Source organism: Lissotriton helveticus, chromosome 9 (assembly GCF_964261635.1).
Source record: "Lissotriton helveticus chromosome 9, aLisHel1.1, whole genome shotgun sequence".
NCBI classification, from domain to species: Eukaryota; Metazoa; Chordata; class Amphibia; order Caudata; family Salamandridae; genus Lissotriton; species Lissotriton helveticus.
In genome coordinates, this window is record NC_136070.1 from 244,343,053 (window position 1) to 244,363,252 (window position 20,200).

At 45.0% G+C, this 20,200-nt stretch overlaps 1 protein-coding gene across 6 annotated transcripts in view; it reads left to right on the forward strand.

The window, feature by feature from the left end:
• The window catches only part of DDHD1 (DDHD domain containing 1), a 466,403-nt gene that overhangs the window by 221,939 nt on the left and 224,264 nt on the right, over nucleotides 1-20,200 (forward strand). The window lies entirely within an intron of this gene.

The window sequence follows — 20,200 nt, forward strand, 5'->3', positions numbered from 1 at the left end:
ATGGAGGGGGCACAGATGGGCGGTCCTCCCACAAAGCAGGAGTTGACCGAGCAGACAATAACCAAGCATCTCAACCCAACCCGACAAACTATACAGATACGAGTGGAGTGAGACAGCCCGCTGAAATAAGAACACAGGGGAGCTTGCAGGCCCCAATTATGATGAGATGGTCGTGTATGAGCTGGACTAAAGAATGCGGGAATCCCACTCAGTTAACAGTCACCACATTAATCGGAAAGGGTTAAAACAATCAAGCCATCCATCTTGTTGCAGAATATTGGACGATCAGAACTTCACCAACATTTACCCAGATATAAAGACCTACATAAAGATAAAAAAAACGCAAGAAAGGCTTGACCAATAAAGTAACATGACACCATGGAGGCACATACAGGTTCCAGTATAAGCAGGGAGTCCCAGGGAGAAAGTCACAGTGCATCACAAAGTGAACCCATCAGCATTCAGCATCCCCAAACCCCTCCTCATTAGGTTCCTCAGTGGAGTCACGCTTCCTGCGTTTCAATTTTTTTTCCATAACCCATTGCAGCCTTTGGGGAAGAAAAGAGCTTGTTGCCTTCATTTCGCAGAAACTGCTTCACAGTGCCAAACTCCCTCCGTGCAGCCTGGACGGCGATCGTGAAGTCTGGGAAGAAGGCAAGCGTATTTCCCTGGTGTTCGATAGTCCCCTTCTCCCTTGCCAGGTGCAAAATTGTATCCCGGTCCCTATAATTTAGAACCCTAGCTATTCTGGGGCGGGTGAGCCCCCGAGGCAGGACGAGCAGCCCAAGAACGGTGGGTCCGTTCCACCATAAACATATTAGACAACTGTTCTGTGCCAAATATATCCGTGATGAGGCGCTCCATATAGGTCTCCATCCTGCCCACATTTGTGGACTCTGGCAGCCCCGTAACACGGATGTTATTAAGCCTGGACCGCGTCTCTAAATCCTCATTCTTCGCCTGGATGAGGGATAGGACTTTTTCCATATTCAATGTCTTGTCAGTAACCGTGGATAGACCATCCTCCGTAGCCCTCTGTTCTACTTCCTCCATGCGTGCGCTCTGCTTCTCAAGTTGAGAGGACATATGATCAAGTCGGTGATTGATAGCAGCCATAGCACCTTCAATCGACTGTAAAGTCCGCTGTATGGCCACTAAAGTAGCCTCCAACATGGGGGGCCCATCCGATGTGGCGTCTGCCTCCGAGTCCGAGGCAGCCTTCTGCGGGGTCTTGGGCACCCGCCGTGACTCAAAAGTGAGTCTAGATTGTTTTTTGTCCGTCCGACCCATGTTCGTAGTCCGCGCCATGAGTACCAATGTAGCAGACAGCAGGGGCCAGTACACCCGGGCCTCAGGGCCCACCCAGGTCCGCACCACACACCTCCAGGCAAGGGGAGGCAACGCTGTCTCACACACGGCCCATTTATCGCACAGTACCTACAGAAAGTTCCAATTTTAAGCACAGCCAAAGCAGTCCCCCATCCACCAGGACACTCCCTAGGCCAGCCCGCCAAGCGATCCAACCCGCCAAGCGATCCAACTGGGGCACCGGGCCGTTTCAGGGTGTAGGTTAAAAATTAGAGAAGGCCACAAACCGCCAATTCTGGAGGAGGACAAAAGTCTATCAAGGTCAACAAAGAAAGCAGCCCATGGTTACTGTTGGCCCATAACAATTCGGGCACTGCAGGACAATGTTCGGCAGAGTAACAGCAGAAGCTCCAGCCCCAGTAGTATGCAGTCCTATGTATGAATATCCTGCCGCCGATGGTATCTCCGGTAAATCGAGCGCCTTCCAGTTCTGAATGCACTAGGCCCAATATCACCAGGAGTCGAGTAGGCCCTGAGCCTGCCGCCCGGACCCCAGTAGGCACTCCCCCAGTCGCAGATGCCGATTCAGCTGTCTCACGCCGGCTCCTTGCACACGATGTCAGCGGGGAGTCTCCCTGAGCCACCTGCGCCGCAGCACGCCGGCCGCCTCTCCGCCTCGGCACTAGGCACCCGCACCGGACACAGCAAGCCGGGCACAGGCCCATTCCCAGGCCCGATCCCACCTCCGCGGCCCGAGCCTTAGGTAGGGCCGACCCACTCACCGCATCCGGCGCCGACTGGCACCGATGTCGACAAAGCAGGGTCCGCACCTCAATGTCCGCTTCAGAATCCGCAGCCAACAGCACTGCGAGACCCATCCAAGTCGAGCGGACTCCGATCTCGATGCCCTGCACCAGTCGCCCTCAAGGGAGACACAAAGCAGCCACCGCAGCAGTATCGCCCTCCGACACCCAGGGGGGGGGGGCGCGCAGGAAGCTCGCAGGACCCAGGCAGATCCTCCGTCCAGCGACCTACCAAGACCCAGCGGCCGCCATTTCCAGGCCAAATAGCGAGGTAGAGGAGATGTCTTAGTTCTCAGCCAAGGGCAGGATTATGCATGCCGCAAGTTACCCCAGGCCGTGCAGCAGCCAATCTAGTGTCCACACAAGACTTGTGGAGTCGTCAGGAGAGCGTGATGCAGCAGATAATGTTCGGATGATTACTCGGTCAGGCAGAGCCTCACAGCAGTGCGGCCATCTTGCTGTGCGCCCTCTGGCGCTCCCCCATCATTGTTTTATTATTGTACATGCTGATGATATTTGAACATTTCATTAATGATTCTATTCAAAGATTTAAGATCCTTCTTTTTCCTCTCATCCTAATTGCAATAACCTTGCAAATATCAAAGGCCATTGTGGTCAGGTTTTCTCCCCCATTCCTTCTTACTAGGAGGTTTGGAACAAAGACCCACTCGGTTGTGAACTTTGACTGAAAACAATCGTTGATTACCTGCCTAAGGAGCACTGTCTTTCAAATACATAGTTTGGAAATTTAGAACATTTAATTAACAGTAGTGCATTTCATGTTGTGAAAATATTGTTTTTTTGGTTGCTAAAATATCCATTGTTCTTTGCCCACTACAAGGAATGGATTTGCTTAGACCAACAGGAAAGCAGAAAATTGAAATATGTCATTTTACTTTTGCTCCCTAAACCTGCCATGGTACTAAAGAACAATGTCCATTTGGTACCTGGTCTTCTTGAACCTACTATGCAGATCACTTTCAAGACCACGTCTACTTTGTGCCACTGTCTCATACTCAAAATGCCTTAGGAGTCCAGAACTTTCATATTCCCCTGTGGTTTTTACCGTACAACAGCATCTTACTTTTTATTTTTTAAACCCATTGTATTGTTTTTGAATTATGAACATGGCCCTAAGAGCCTACATATAAAAGAACAGAAATAGAAGGAAATAAAGGCATAAACAAAAGCAAAAGCCTGCTCACTTAACCCCGCCCCACCCACATTACAACAGTAAGTTACAGAACAAGTCAGATAATCTGAAAACTAGTTTCGCTTCCTTTCAACCCCTTCATATCCCATGAACGTTCGAATTTCATCATTCATCAGTTGTCAGAGAGAACGGACAGGTTCCAACGCAGTACCTCTATAAACTGCCCACACCTGCCATATCTTGGGGTGTTTCTGCGGACAACCCCTTGCCTTGTATACTGCCACCTCCAATCCCTAAGGTGGTCCATCCCTTCCTTTCATTCTGCATGGGATGAGAACTACAGCTTTCCACTTCTTTGCCATTCTGTTTCGCTAGAGTCAGTCTCAGAAACAGTTGTGACAACTTGTATCTGTTACCACCCAGAGTATCAGTGATATGGAGGAGAATAAGTTTCGGGTCCATCTGAACCGACTAGGACAAGACCGTGCCCAGGCAAGATGTCACCCCATCGCCAGAACCAGTGCAGGCTAACCCCCATACTGTATGTAAAAGCATGCCATCCACTGCGCCACAGCTGAGGCAAGTCGGGGAGGCAATCACTCCCATCTGCCGAAGTCGATGGCATGTGAAATACTCCCTATTTAGATATTTAAACTGGATCAGCTTAAATCTGGTTGCAATTGGCGCCTCTCGAGGTGCCCCAGAGCTTAGTTCTCCAGTACCTTTACATCAACCTCCCACGCTCCTCCCCCCCCTCTCCCCACAGAGATCAATGAATGCTTCTGAGCGGTTGGAAATAAATGTCTGATATATCTGTGCAATTTTGTTGTCTCCCATAATAAGTTTACCATCTGAAGGGTTAACTTCAGGGAAATAAGGGCCACAATTTATGGGTTCAGCATCCCCCACATCCCATCTGATGAAGAGTAAGTCTCTACTAATTCAGGACCACCCTATTCACCGGAGGAAAACCACTGACATTGCCCCCGTCGTATAGATACAAAACAAGAGGGGTGTTTTCCATCGCCCGACCACCAAACTCAAACGTGGGGTCGCCCCAGAGATCCTACCATCAGTCATTGATGTTCAGCACAAGCGACGCACGATAATAGGACTTAATAGCCTCTGCAGCAATGCTACCACAATAAGCTGATTAAAAGCATTTACTGGGGGCAATACGTGGCGTGGGTCCACCGTCCCAGAGGTAGCCGTTAAGTTTGGAATTCAGTTTTCGGAATCATTTCCGGGGAGCGTCATACGGAAAATTCTTCACCTGGTACAAAAAAACGGGGCAACAAGACCATTTTAAAAATTGCCGACCTACCAGTCGGGGACAGCAACAAAGCTGACCCGCCCTGATCGTCCTCACAGGCTCCAAATTGCGAAACCACGCCAGTGCCACATCGGGGAACATAAAAAGCACCCAGGTATTTGAACCCACCCAAGGGGATCTGTAATCCCAACACCAAACTGAAGTTTATGAGCAGCTACCTTCCTAGAACACTGTAGATTCCGACTTATTAACATATATATATGCCCGAGGTCAGCTTCTTACTTATTTGACACCTTTACTTCATGATCACTGGAGATGTAAGATTATCAAGGTTTGGATAAAGGTCTGTGCCCTAATGCCTCACCCTTGAGAACAGAAAATTTCAAAGCTTTGCTAAACAGATATAATTGGTCTCGTTTTAATAAAGTACGAAAGCAGTCAATATTGTTTTCAGCGAGTACAAAATAAGTAGTTAGAGGCCCTTTATGTGTTCACTAAAAGTCACATTTTATAACTTATAAGATATTGGCAGACTTGAATTTTCTAGTGATCAGGAATGTGGAGTATGGTGATTCGCTTCAAAGACTTGTATGTTTTGTTAAGTTCCTAGAAGCAGGCAGGATAGCTAACAAACCACTAGTTTTTTTTCTTTTAATTTTTCAAAAAAACCTTTATTGAGTAAAATCAAGGCAGACACAGTACAGCGTGCAAGAACACAGTGCAAGACAGAAAATTAAATGCAAAACTGCAGGAGCGCGCCGCTCGGTGGAGCCATGTAAGATCCCATATAGTACGCCCCGTTACCATCCTATCCATATGGAACCACACCTTTTCGCTTTCAGTGGTTGTCCATTCCAAGACAATACGAAGGTGTGAGGCCCAGTAATAGTCCAAAAGGTCAGGGCACGCTAGTCCCCCTCTATCCCTTGGCAACATGAGGATGTTGCGGGAGAACGACCGCCCCAAATAAATTTAGTGATCTCTTTTTGGAGGTCCTGTATCTGTTGTTGTGGTATAGGGGTGGGAAGACATTGGAACAAGTATAAGATTTTAGGGAGTATTGAAATTTTGACAGCGTTAAGCCTACCGAGCCAAGAGATAGTTAGAGATTTCCACCTCCGCAGGTCTTCCTGGACGGCATTCTTTCATTCACGCCAATTTACCTGAGACCACGTGTCCAGGGAAGGGGTCAGTTGGAGGCCTAGATAACGAATATGGTCCGCAGTCCATTGATAGGGAGCCAGTGTTTTCAAGACTGGCAGCTCCTCTTTCGGGATCGTGAGGTTTAAAGCCCAAGATTCGTCATGATCAATTTTGAGGCCGGATGCCCTTTTGAAGGTCTGTAGGAGAGTATGGAGCACCCGGTGAGAGGTATGTGGGAGCGATAACGTGAGAATAAGGTCATCCGCGAATAACGCTACTTTATTCTGTCAACCTCCTAAAGCGAGGCCGTGGATGTCCGCGCTCTGCCTAATGATCTCTGCCAAGGGCTCTATTACCAAGTCAAATAGCAGAGGTGATAGAGGGCAGCCCTGCCGTGTACCCCTGTGTATGAAGAAGGGATCCGTGAGCTGCCCGTTTACATGGACCTACCCTTGAGGGGAGAGCTAGGGGGCCATGATCATAGAAATCATGTTTTGTCCCAGACCGACCTTGTGTAACACCGCACAAAGAAAACCCCAGTTCACCCGGTCGAACGCCTTCTCCGCGTCGAGCGATAGAAGACAGGCCAGTATATTCCAGTGGTATGCTTTCCCTACCTGATGCGCAATTCTACACACGTTATCCGCCCCCTGTCTGTTGCGGATGAAGCTGACCTGATCTGGCTCCACGAGGCCCGGCATGTGGGAATCCAGGCGCTTAGCTAGCATTTTAGTGTAAAGTTTGAGGTCAGTGTTTAGCAATGCTATGGGACGGTAAGAAGCATATAGCGTGGGGTTCTTTCCTGGTTTGGGGATAAGAGCTATTTCTGCCATACCCATGGAAGGCGACTGCCCCACCGTGTCAGAGAAGGAACTATATAGTCGCAGCAGGTATGGCTCGATTTGCGATATGAACATACAATAAAAGGTCACCGGCCAGCCATCTGGGCCTGCCGTTTTCCCAAGGGGGAGGTCCTTCAGCGCCGCTGTCAGTTCCTCCGCAATTAGGCGACATTCCAGTTGTTTAGCGTAGTGTGCGTGTATTAGGGTCCAGGGGCATTAGTTCAGTACCTCATCAATATGAGCTTGAGAGGGCATTTCCGCCTTGTAGAAGGTGGTATAATAGGCCCTAAAGGCTCGCATTAAGCTCGCTCCGCAGTGATCCGCCCTTCATCAGGTAATTGGATGTTCGCAATGTGGGCCTTTGGTGCCCGGACCCGCAGGCGCCTCGCCAACAACCAACCCACTTTGTCCCCCCCCCCTCTCAAAGTACTGTTGTTTCAAGGGAGGCAAGGACCATTCAGCTTAAATAGTTCGCAAAACGTGGAGCTGGCCCCGAAGGTTTGCAAGTTTCCGCCGGGTTGCGAGGGAAGGGCGCTCCCGATCCTGCTTTTCCAGCTTCTTAATATCCTTGGAGAGGCTATCCTCTAGGCTGTGGGCCTCCCACGATCGCAATGGACGTGATGTGGTCTCGGATTGTCGCCTTAAAGGCATCCCACACCACAGGGAAAGGGGTCTCGGGTAGATCATTGCTTGCAAAATATGAGTCAATCGCGATCCGTATAGACTCCACATTGGCCGAGCCCTGCAGAATATGTGGCGGCAGGTGCACCCGCGGCTGATGGGTGAGGCAAGCGGCTGGATCCTGCAGGAGTAGTTCAACGTGAGTATGATTGGAGCTCGAGATGTTAGACAGGGCTGTCTCTAACGTATCCCTTATAAGGGCGTGCAATATAAATAAATAATCAATACGCTAGTACTAGCGGTGGACATGCGAGTAGTACGAGTAGTCTCGCACGTCAGAAAGTGGTAATGCCAAGAATCTATTAGGCCAAGGTCCGTTATCTGTTTCCAGAATGCAGAGGACATGGCACCCTATCCGTTCGAGGAGGCTTCACTACGGTCCAGCGTAGGGTCCCACACCAAGTTAAAATCCCCTCCCACAATCAAAGAGGGGTCGCCCTGCATTACCTGTTCCCGTAATAGCTTCTGGAGGTAGGTGTCCTGCATCTGGTTCGGTGCAAAAAACATTGTACATTGTGAGTAGGCGTTTGCCAACCTCCACCCCGCCCTGACTAAACGTCCATCTGCGCTACAGAAAGTTTTTGGGGTCCCCTGCCGGATACCCTTTCTACATAGGATAGCCAGTCCCGCTGTTTTGGAGTCTGCTTGAGCCCAGAATTGGAGGGGATATTTAGGGTGTGCCATGCGAGGCGTGTCAACCTTTAACAGGTGGGTTTCTTGAAGGAAAAAAAATTCTGGACTATGCTGTAGTATATAGCGCCACGTTTGCTGTCTCTTGTTGGGTGAATTAAGCCCCTTAACATTAAGGGAAAGGACCTTTAAAGGGTCAGGAACAGCCATTCAAGACTGTCTTTTAATTGGGATACATCTCTTTAAAGGTTGAATTTTTAGTTAGCAGTCTGGACAGAGGCAGAAAGAGTATTTATTCTTGAAGAGAGTGTTTTTTAACTGTATCCGTGCAGAACTATCCTCCTTGCGGGATAGTCTGTGACATTGAGAACTCTGATCATAATGAGACTCCACCTTGGATGATTGCAAGAATTTCGGAGAGGTCCAGCAAAATCAGAGGCGCAGTCAACCACCTCCCCCTCCAGTCCAGTGTTTCACAAATATCTTAGGTGGCTACTACCAAGGTGTATTCTGTGCTGTGTGGTTTATCCTAAATCTGTGCTGGGTATCATCCAGTATCCTATTTTCTTAAACGTACTCTGATAGCTTTTCGTTCATTACTTTCTCAATCAACTTAGCAGCAAAGGGAATCCTAGATATGGGGTGATAGTTGTTCATGTTCAACGCATTATGATTATCCTTTTTTAGCAGAGGCAGGGTTGAGGCAGAATTCCAGTGTGCAGGGAAAACACCCCTCTCAAACACTGCATTGAAAATTTGCCCCAGATATTGTGCCACTTGAGCTGGAATCAGATGAAAAATGTTTAGAGGGCAAAGGAGTTGTTTTTCAAGGGGAACCTTAAAGGTAGGGTATCTGGCTAGACCTGATACTATATTTAGGGATTGCTCCTCCGGCTGTGAAGCTGTCCTCCTTGCGGCACATTTGTTAAAGATGTTGGCTACCTTTTCTTGAAAGAAATCCGCCAGAGTGTCACAACATTTTTGGTTAATTACTGCTGAATTGGAGCTGGCTGGTACTGCCAATTTTTTTTATTACTTGAAAGAGTTTTATTGGCATTGCATGCTATATTTATCTGCTCGGAGTAGTAGGAGGTTTTAGCAGCTAAAATATATTTTTATGTTGGGCTAGTTCGGTTTTATAGATAGTTCTCTCTTCAACCTCATAGTTTTTCCTCCACTTCTGTTCTTGCCCACGGCAGTCCTGCCTTGATGTCCAACGGGTCTCGTATACCATGGCTGGGAGACTTTCTTTGTCAAGGTTTTTAGTTTGACCGGGGCTAAAATATCAAAAGCCGTATTAAGCCAGAGCGAGACATTTTTTACATTGTGCTCCAGATTGTCAGCAGGTTGGCAGGCTGAAGTTGTATGGATGGCTGCCAATTCGGCCATCTGTATTGTATGCCAGGCTCTACTTGGGGTTTGTTGCACTAAGTCTAGGGGAAGAGGTATTACGAAACTCAGTGTAGGGGTAAGATCCTTTACCTTGGATCAGGCAGTGCGAACAGATGGTAATTCTCCGTTCTACGCAGCATCTGGATAACCTCTTGACCAGCGGTAATAACACAGACCTCACAGCAGCCTCAAAAGGTCCTCCTGTAGTAGGGCTGATAAACTCCCCATTCCAGACTTGTTTTTGTTTACAGAGTGCAATCCGGCAACTCATCTGACAGCAGGTAGACACCTTCTCTTGTGAAAGTGCTCCAGTAGCACTTGCAGCTGGGTTTTTGACAGACTTAGTCCCTGGTTCTGCAGGAGGACAGCCGTCCCCAGAATCTATCCTTGGACTTTGGAATTTTCTCATTTACACTGGTATACAATTTTTACTTGGTTAATAGGGTTCATGGAATAAAATACTGATCAGATATTGCCTGTATTTATGCCCAGGAATTATAAATTTGCTTTCTTGTATTGTTCAACATTTTGGAGGACTCTTTCTATCAAATACTGCATGGTAAGTGCATGACTAGCCCATGTCGGGCATTATCAACACAAGCCCCTCCTGAGCTGTTGAATCGAGAACAGATATTCATTGGGCCAAGACAGCAGGCCACCTCCTTTGTGACGGTAGATCAGGTAAGGAGAGGTGGACCTGTGAGCACTCTGGCAAAGGAACTGCAGCCAGCTTCATAGTGAAGAATGTGAAATCCCCAACACCTTTTACAGGGCACTCTGTAAATGTAAATGTGGGATACTTGTAAAGCGCACTGTTACTCTACCCGAGTGTCCTGGCGCTGTAGACCGCTGGGGAACCCGTCCTGGTTTTCCCTGTGAGATGGTCCCTTTCTGGGTATCTCCAGGGTGAAACCAGGCATCCCCGGCGTCTGTGGGGGGCCGTTGTAGAGATGAGGCAAGCTTAATGCCCAGAGTTACCGAGTGTGTTCCCTGGTTAGAGTAGGCACTGAGGCGAGAATTATCGAGTCCGTTGACCCTGGTCCAAGACCCTGCCGCGTCAGGAATTGAACCGTGGTCCCGGGCCGTTCTCTGCTTACCAGTGAGCCACACCTCTCCACTCTAACCCTCACAAGCAGGACACTAGAGGAAAGGAAGGGATGCTAAGGTTCCAAGTCAGTAGCTTTGACAGCCTTGTACATAGCCTTCTGCCAGTTTTATTGCCACACACACAGAACAAGCCAAAAATGGACACTCCCCTGCATTCCATCAGACATGCATCCAGGCGTGTGAAATACTTCAACCCATGTACGCTATTCATTTCATGCAAAGTTGACTCCGCAATTAAACTGTATTAAGAGTAAATATCGATGTAAGCACTGATAAAACTTCGCCCTGAAATGTTTTGTGGCAAATAAGTATGTTGAAAACGAAGTCTCATTTTTCTAGAAAGCAGACACCGAAATGAATAATGTATAAACCCTGAAAACAGAAAGCTGCTCGTTCTCCATTCTCTCTCTCTGTGGCACAGTGTCGCTGTTCTTTTAAAGGGGACTGTGGATGACCTCCTTAGGAATACACGTTATAATAAATCTGCTTACTTACATGGATTGTCTTTATATCTGTTGCTACCTTATTAGATCTCACTGTGCTTGGGACAGATGAGCCTGAGTGATAGTGAAATAGCAAGGTTGCCATTGGTCATCATGCAAGAAATTAAATGGACCTTCATCACATGGTTTGGTAGTTTAAAATATATATATTTAAAGCTGTACCTTTGCCCTCTACCACTGCATTTTACAGCACTGTTGATAGCTGTACTGATGCTAAGTGAATAAATGCCATGTGTATGCATGGTGGAATGTTTAGTTTAGGAAAGAAATTGTCACATTTATGTACAGTTTAGAACCAACAGATCATTTCAAGGGGCTGAGTCCCACTGATATGTCTGACATTGCAATTTAGTTTAGAGTCTGATGTCAGTTTCTTTCTGGCTTATGAATTCCTGGCTTAAAGGGCATAACCGCGTCACATATGAAATCACATCCCCACCCCTAACCATTAACTCCACCCACCACAATTTATCTACGTTAGCATCCCAGGTATTTTAACCAATTTGCACCCTAAGATAAAGGCAACTTGCATGATATGACTATTTTCCTTTGAACAGTATGCCCTCCTTTGTGATGATTTTTGGTTAGGCATTTTCTACAACACTGTGTTGGCAACCTGTGGAAGAGTCTGCACGCTCTGAGGCGAAGTATACAAAAATTCCAAAACACAGTAATGAGCAGACTGAGTATCTTGCATATAGGGTAACCCCTAGGATGCAATTCTATCTCCCTGTTGCCACTGAAACACTATGAGTGATATCCTATAGGTCACAAATGACTATGTTCATAAAATCAGTCAAGGGAAGATGACTGGGTTTACATGTTGAGCTTGGATCTCAGAGTTCTCAGAGTGCATGTGTTGTGACCTGGGTTCTTGTCAGTGTGCGACTGCTTAAAGCAACTTTTGCTGGTGGCTCTGTCCAGTAGTGGGGACTGGGCTTATCTTAGGACGAATGATGGCCTCATATGTGAGTTATTCCCAGTCATCTCCCATTCTCTTGTTGGAGAAAGCCTTGGTGTGCCCCGTAAAGTGTAGCTGTGATGCACTAGTTTATTAATGTCCTGGTGATAAGTAATAAAGGAGGGAGCATCATTAAAGGAAGAAGTTAGTGAAGAGGCAAGAAACTAAGTAAAGTAACAATGACAGCATATGCAGATGAAATCGGAAAAAATACAATTAAAGTGAAGGTTAAACCAAGTGAAAAAAATGTAGACTAAGCTTAGTAAAGTGGAAGGGAGTCAATTCTGCGAGTAAAATTGCCATTTTGTGGGAAGCTGCCATTGAGGAAAATGTGGATGCTCGCACATTCGAAATCATTAGCTTCTTAAGTTAAAGCATCCTTTAATTGATTTGCATCAGCATCTGTAAACAAAGGTAGCAGTCCTATCTCGATGAATCAATGGTTTGACGTCATTCTCTCCTGACTATGCTTTTTGTAGGCGACAATAACGCTTAATGTGTTTTGCGTTAATGCTCCTGGCAATTTTGAAACTTGCAAGTTTATAATCGATCTTGTTGAGAAATGGGTTACAGCTTCTCTATATGCTTTCTCTTTCAGAGAATTTCCTCTGAATTAATAAAAGGTAGACTATCTTATTGCATGTGCAAGACCTCAGACCACGAATTACCATAAACTTTCAGGTTTCTCAAACCAATACAATAAATAGAAACCTGCTAAAAAAAAAAAATCAACATTTATTGTTTTTTGTTCAATTAGCCAACATATTAAATCAGTGGCACATTTGGCTGAGAATTACCATTTAAAATAGAGTAGATCTCATAAAATAAAATCAGGAGATGGCTCCTATCCAAACAATATGCATAGTAACATTTAACCCTGCTCCTTTAAGAAACTTGGAAGATTACACTTATCCCACCATGCCCAGCAGAGTGTCATTCAGGCCTTTTTTTTCTGCTTTATGAGGAAGATCCTGAACACAAACCGCTATTTTACCTACCAATGTCAAATATTTGAGGTTGTCTTTATTCGACATCTAAAGAAGTAACCTTCAACTCAACAACTCTTTCTTAGAGAAATGTTTTTTGCCTGATTTTCTGATGTGTTTGACCTCCCTAGTTGTTTTTGACTACTATGTCATCTCTTTTTGATAAATGCCCAGCTTCTTGAGAGAAGATATTGCAGAATGAGAAGCACTATGTCTTTGTGGTTTCTTCTGATGTACTCCATTAAGAACTGTGAGATTTGTAAAAAGATACTGTGAAACATGGAAGGTGTTCACCTCAGGGACAAGAAGGGGGAATTGGGCATAGAACTTCACTGTTGTGTCCACTTCTGCTTCAAGAAAGAAACACCAGAATTCCAGCCTCTCCTCTTCCCAGTAGCTCGCTTCCACAACTTCCGAAGATGAGCTGGTAGCAACTTATGTCCAGCAAATCATGATTCTAGTTAAAATCTAAATATTTGATGCTGAGGCACATACACACACTTGTACCTACATGAAAAGAGTCAGAGAGATCTGCGTCGACATCAAGTGATATTTTGATGTATGGAGGTGGCTTATTTGTCAGAATTTCTTCCTGTTCTGTAGAAATTGTCCCATTGTGTATTCAGAAGACCTGGAGAAGGCTAGTTCCAACATTCAACCCCAGGACCAACAGACATGGTGGGCGTTTTCTACTGAGGTCCCATTTTCCTTCAGCACCAACTTCTCTGCAGTTAGTTCAGCCACCATCCATCAAATGACCATTCTGTTCACACATCAATCCATTCGCCCACCCGTATCCATCCTTTCGCTCTTTCATAGATTCTTCCTTTCGCCCACCCATCCATCCTTTCAAGCGTCCTTTGACCCCTCTGGCCATCCATCCTTTCTTCTTACATAAACCATTCCTTAATTTGCTTTTTTCAACCACCCTTTCTTCCACCCTTCCCTTTTTCACGTTTCCTTCAACCTTTCCATCCCATTTCTTTCTCCTTTGTTTCTCCACTTTCTTCTTTCCAGTTTCTGCTATCTTTCTTTACTTTCTCTCTTGCACTCCCTCTATTTGCTGCTCTGTGCCATTTTGATATCATTATTTCTTTATTTATCTCCCTGTTCACATAGCAGACCACACCTCTGCACTGCTCTTGAGCATTTTAGTTGGATTTGTCTGCATACCTACAGAAAGAAGAGGCTAATACAGCGACTACACATTTTGATGAGACCCATTTTATTAGGCCATCTGGGCCAGTGGGAACCCCCACTTAAGGTGCAAAAGCGGAGGGTTCACAGCACCACTGATTGTTGGGGTCTAGCAAATGATCACCATCTAGGTCTTCTCTCATGATATCCAGAGGAGAGGAGCCAGAGCATGTAGTTCAATGCGGGCTTCATAACTTCTGCCGTTCTGGGTCGGTCAAACTAAGGAGAACATTTTAACACAGATTTTCCTCTCAGTAGTTAGGCTCTGTTTTTTCCTAATTCACCAGATTCTCCGGATTCTTTACCTCTGAGAAACTCATAATTTGATGATCTACTTACAATCAATGAGCTCCAAAACAGGACTGCAAAGAAATACAGTCGTTAGGCAAGCACTGTAGATGTGATCACATCATCATTTTGTAAACAATCCTGACAAGACCGCCGGCTTGTTTAACTGTTCATGTGTTACTGAGCCTCCTTGATCTCATGACGGGTTTCTTCACATCCCCTTTTTCTGTTCGGGCAGTGAAGAGGCATCTGGAGAAAAAGCGAAGAACCTCTTGACTGTGATTCTATGTTTCTCAAAGTGAGAGTTGAGATCAGCCAATTCTTCAGTGGTAGTAACGGCAAAAAGGAAGTTTAACACAGCTGGCTCCAATTCTTTTGATCTGCCTGAGAAAGAAGCAGAAGACAGGTTACTTTCAGGAGGAAGATTTGCAGACGTCCGCAAGTGCTGTAAAAACAGCCAGCTCTAGAGCTTTGTCTCGCTACTTTGACCATTCTCTTTGGTATTCAGTGATCCAATTAATGGAATATCGTCTAAAAAAAAATTACTGCATGAAAATAGTTAAATCAGGAATGTCAACTACATTCTTGCCTCATTTGGTAAACAGGAGATCCTATAGATCTAGCTTATGCATAGATTTGACCTGATCTGAAGAAGTTGTTAATCTAGGCTCAGATAGACCGCATTGACCCCACAAGCTCAAGAAAATGAGTTACCAGTTAACAAGTAATCTGTTTTTGGACCCCAAACAGATGAAAAGACCCAAAAAATTAAATCAGGCAACAAGACTTTGCAGTCTTTTGGCTACAGTAAAGAAATCATTTTCCAGCAAGAATAAACAGCACTCACACTTTATATTTTGTAAAAGACAAAAGCTGGAGCAACTACTACAGCAGCTCTTTCAGAGACAAACATATTTTTGGGGAACAAGTGGTGGTCAACAGCCTTCCATTACCTCTAAAGGTCCCAACAAAGCAATGACTCCATCATTCTGCCTCACCAGCGAGCACCTCAGTAGACAAGACTACTTCTGGTCATCTCCCGATCCAGCAGGCGATTACGAAAGAAATGTGCTAGATATTGTGCAGAATGAGTGCAAAATCATCTTTTCTGATGTATTCTTTAAATTGCTGATTTCTCACCTTTTGAATATCCCCAGGCGCCATACTAGACATGGAATATTTCATAGCAGTTGGTCACGCACCCCAGTAAGCAGCACCATCGGACTCTACTGTGGCCTTGCACTGCCTCTGGAAGTGTCAGCCTTCTTTTCCGTGCCAACTGACCGCTTGGTGCCTTCACCCAGCTCATTGATGTCTCTGGCCCATGCCCACATTTTGATTCCAGAGACCATGTCAGTTCCAACCATCCCAGCTTAGATTTCAGCAGCACCTAGACCGAATCCGAGATAATCAAGAAATACAAAAAGGGCTGGGTTGGTCTTACTCAAATAGGAGTAGTTTAACCTGAACTTCCAAGTTGGGTCCCCTCTGAACAAACACAAGCAACCCTAGATTGGTCATCGGCCTGTTTGGGCCTTGCTGGTAGGGTGCAGCTTAGTTTTGGTGGAATAGGGAGCACCAGACCCAACTGTAGGCAGACTCTTTGCACTGAGGAAAGCAAAAATGTGATGTGTGAAATGCATTAATAATTCTTGCCAGTAAAAATTACTCAGGATGAGCTCACCAAGGCACATCTCCAATTTTGGAGGTTCCACAGCTGCTCCCTCAACTCTAATACTACCAAAGGTTTCTCTTTTCTAAAATTACTTCACAGAGTACTCGTGGACATTAATTAGCCTGGAGTCCGTCATGTAAGCTTTGCCTGGAGGCGATTGGCCCCGGCAATGTGTGCCCATTTGAGAAGCATTGAATAATTACAGGAGACCCTGAGCGCCAGACGGCCGGAGGTTAGTAGCCAACATTTTTGCACTTACTTATGATCTATTCACTAATTTTGACTACTTTCAGTTATTTAAGGCAACTAATTGCAACTATCTCTCATTCACATAGTTGCAGGCACGCTGTGCCATTGAACCCAAGTACAACCAGCTGATAAGGAGAGCTTTTTTGATTCAGGTACAGTCCCTGCAAGGGCGCAATATAAATATTCGCTAAATTGCTCTGTTTCGAATTCAGGTCATGACAGACATTCTAATTTATATCTGACAGGTCAATCATATACAGTCTGTTCAAGCTGTGGTGCTGACAGTACCTATAATTTGATATCCAGGTGGAATCTTTATTCAAGGTGAGCAGAGATACATGGCCTAGCCATATATGATTGTAAATGCCCAACCCCATCTAAAATGCGCAAATTTTTCTTGAACCGGCCACACACACTCTACATATAGTCCTGAAGAAGACCCCCTCTTGACGATCAATTTATCGCAATATTATCTGGGGTCGAAACGTCAACGCATACTTTCGAATGCTATTGATCACCCATAACAATCGAGAATAACCAGATTGATTACAAGTCGGGTTGAATCAGGTTTTCATTTTTTCTCAGTGTCTGAATTTTTTGTCTTGAATATATGTTCATTTGTTATGTATATATTGTGTTGTGATATGTAAATAGGTTTATTTTCACTACATGTTATGTTTCACTAAGTGTAAATACACATCATATGTCTGTGTGCATATATATGTCCTGTTCTCAATGCTTTGAGTGCAAAGTCTTCACCAAATTGGTTATAAAATCACATAATAATTCAGAAGTGCATGTGTTTTTTGGGGCGGTATTTTGATTTCTTGCATGAAATGTTAGTCTCACCTGAGAAGAGGGACCAATTGAGTAAATAAGTTGGACGCCTGTTATAAGCTGATAGGTGGCAGAACCACTGTTCGCTTAATGTACTAATCCCAAGGTTCTGCACATAACTGGGTCACCCCATTGCTTTATACTGACTAATACTAACAAAGGCTGGAATTTTTGTACGGTCAGGTTCTGTAACCATTCAAGGGCTTCACAATGAGGATGTGGATAACTTACTCCCTACTTGATATACTGATTGGGGAATGCTAGTAAATGTAACAATTTCCCTGAGACACCTAACCGAGGTAAGCGCCAGAGTGGCAAACTTGCAACTACCTACAGTAGAAACTAAGGCAAACATTCTCACAGACCTTTCTCAGCCTGGAACTGAGGTCTCCAAACTCTTACTGCACTTCATTGAGGCCCTGACGGAAAGTTTCCTGGCAGCCTTGTCACAGCCATGTTTAGTTTGACCTGTAAGCCACCCTGTAGCTTTCCTCCACAGGCCCTTCCTTGGTGATCCAGCCTTTCTGACTTCGCTCCCAACTCCAGAGAACTTGGTTGTTCGAGCACCAACTATTAGAGTAAATTCAAACACATTCTCTAATGCACTGCCAGCTCTGGATTGAAATCAAATCAACAATTTCAGGAAAATGAGTCTTTCCTTCTGCCAGCTTACCTTGTATTCCTTAAACATTGTTTGCCTGTTGAGACTCTATGCACAGGGCTGCTGCGATATGGCCAGTAAGATCTTGCCCGCAATCCCTAGTAAATTTAGAAACTCTTTTACTCGGAAGGCACAAACTGTACAGGATGCAGGTAAATACATTTTGAGAGCTGGCCTGTGCTCAACAGATTGTGTCGAGCTGCCATACGCAACAGTATGGCTTTACAGTGGCATGTCTAGATGTGGGCCAAGTATTCTCTGGGGATGTGCAAGCATTCCTGATGGACATGCCATTCTATGGTTCCAGACTTTTAGGTGAAGAAGCTGATTCCACAGTGGCCGCTTCAAAGACAACCATGCTGTGGCATGCTCCTTGGGTCTGAACTCTGGCTCAGCAGTGCCACTCGCATTACCAGGCAGAAGTTCAGAAGATACTTGTAGAGTCTCTCCTGCCGCCAGAGACAGCCTTCTTAACTTGTGCCCTAGCCAGCTTGCCCTTTCACAGCTCAACGGCCTAGACTTCAATGTTCCTCTTCACCTGACGCAAATTCTGCTAAGCTGCTTTGATTTCTCTACCCATGGTTGGCAGGAGCAACATCTGTTTTTTCAGAATCTGTTTTAACTGCCCGGCTGGCTCGCCATTAGATCAGGTCGCTGGGTATTGTAGATTTTTAGAAAGGTTACGCCAGAGATTCGATGGCTTTTGGCGAAGGGGGCCTTAGAGAAGGTCACAAGGAAGGAGAATGGGTAGGAGTGTTCATCTTATTTCTTCATCCTAAATGGATGGAGGGCTTAGTCAGTTGTTGTTCTTTGCCCTCTGAGCACCTTCTTGTGGAAGGACCGATTCAAGATGCTGACTTTGGCCCAGGTAATCTCTGCACTGGAACTGGAGAATTGGATAGTGTCCATTGGACTTGCAGAACACATACTTTTATGTGCCAGTCTACAGGTGCTGCCTTTGGTTCGTGGTGGGGTTGGAGCACTTATCTGTACTCTTGAGCCCCACATCTGCTCCTTAGGTGTTTACGAAGCTGGTCGTGTAGTCGCGGCCCATCTTTGCAGGTTGAGCCGACATGTATTCACAGTCACGCTGGCCATTTATCTGATCTGGCATTTTTCTTCTGAGCTGGATCCTTTGGTGTTTATTTATTTTTTTAAGTCCCAATGCCTCTGCTGGTGTCTCACTTCATTGCAGCAGCCATAAGCAAAGATTGAAAGAGGAGGAGGAAGAATGAGATCATAGAACAAGATCAGAGAGAGAAAATGGCAGGTGGAAAGAGTGGAATGAATTGAGGGGGGCTTGTTTAAATTTTTTGCCAGGGCTGCCTTTGATTCGCTGCGGCTCGTCGAGGACCACCTTCAAATATCCTTCTGTCTTGCCTGGGAGTTCTCCATCAGCATGCTGAAGCCCCACCTAATGCCCTTACAGAGGATTCAATGTATTAAGCCTGACACCTAACTGGCTGCCAGGACTCTAGGGTGCACAACATGAAATGAGCGAACTCTTAATTCATTTAAACTTTTTTGTTTATATTTCAACCATTATTTTTTATATATGCATTTCATAGGCATGTTCATCATCATCAAACATAGTTTATAATGTGCAAATCAATAAAGTTTAACAAACTCAAAATGAACAGTTACATAATATTAACCCAATGCATTTCGGGACCTTTCATGGCCCCTTCGTCAGGGGTCTGTCAAAAAAAGACAAAAATAAGGAAAAAGAAAACTTATTACTTTCAATGCTTATAAGTTTCTCAGTTACTTACAATAATGTAGATCAACTCTATAATTACAGGTTTCATGGTGTCTCATTCTCTGAGATCAGAACCTTTCCTAATTTTGGAAAACACATTGCATGTTTAGTTATGTTTATTAAACTAACGTTTCAAAGCGAAACAATTACTTATTACACGCTAAAGGGTTATTTATGATTTATTTACATTGATTAATTCAATTATAGGCTTTCCACCTAGCCTACCTACCATTTCCGTCAAGTTGCTTTCAGCGATGAACAATTTTTCTATTGAAAAAGACAAGATTGGATGCAGAGCTCTTTAGTATACTGCATTTAAATACATATTGCCTGTGTACATTATCCCTTTTTAAAAAAATAAAATTCATTACCTGCGAGCCTATGCGTAACGCTTTGGTCTCGCTTCTGTGGCCAGATAAATAAAATCTATGCTGAAAAAGGAGGGGGGGGGGAATTGTTTTAGTCTAATTTCATTTAACAAAAGTAAAGGTAATCTATTTTGCGTGCTTACCACAAAGACCCATTTTTTACCTGTTTGGAAGACCGTTTCAAAGCCTTCCTTGTTCTTTAGACGAACAGCTAGTAAAATAAAATGCCAATTATTTCAGCATATTGGAACTTTAGCTTTTCTGTCCTAGTTAGTTATAGGGAAGTAGGTGCGGACAGAAAAGCTAAAGTCCCTTTTTTATGTCACTGTAAACCTAAATACTGGAACTAGATAAAGGACTAATACTTTAATGGCGGAAGTAAGC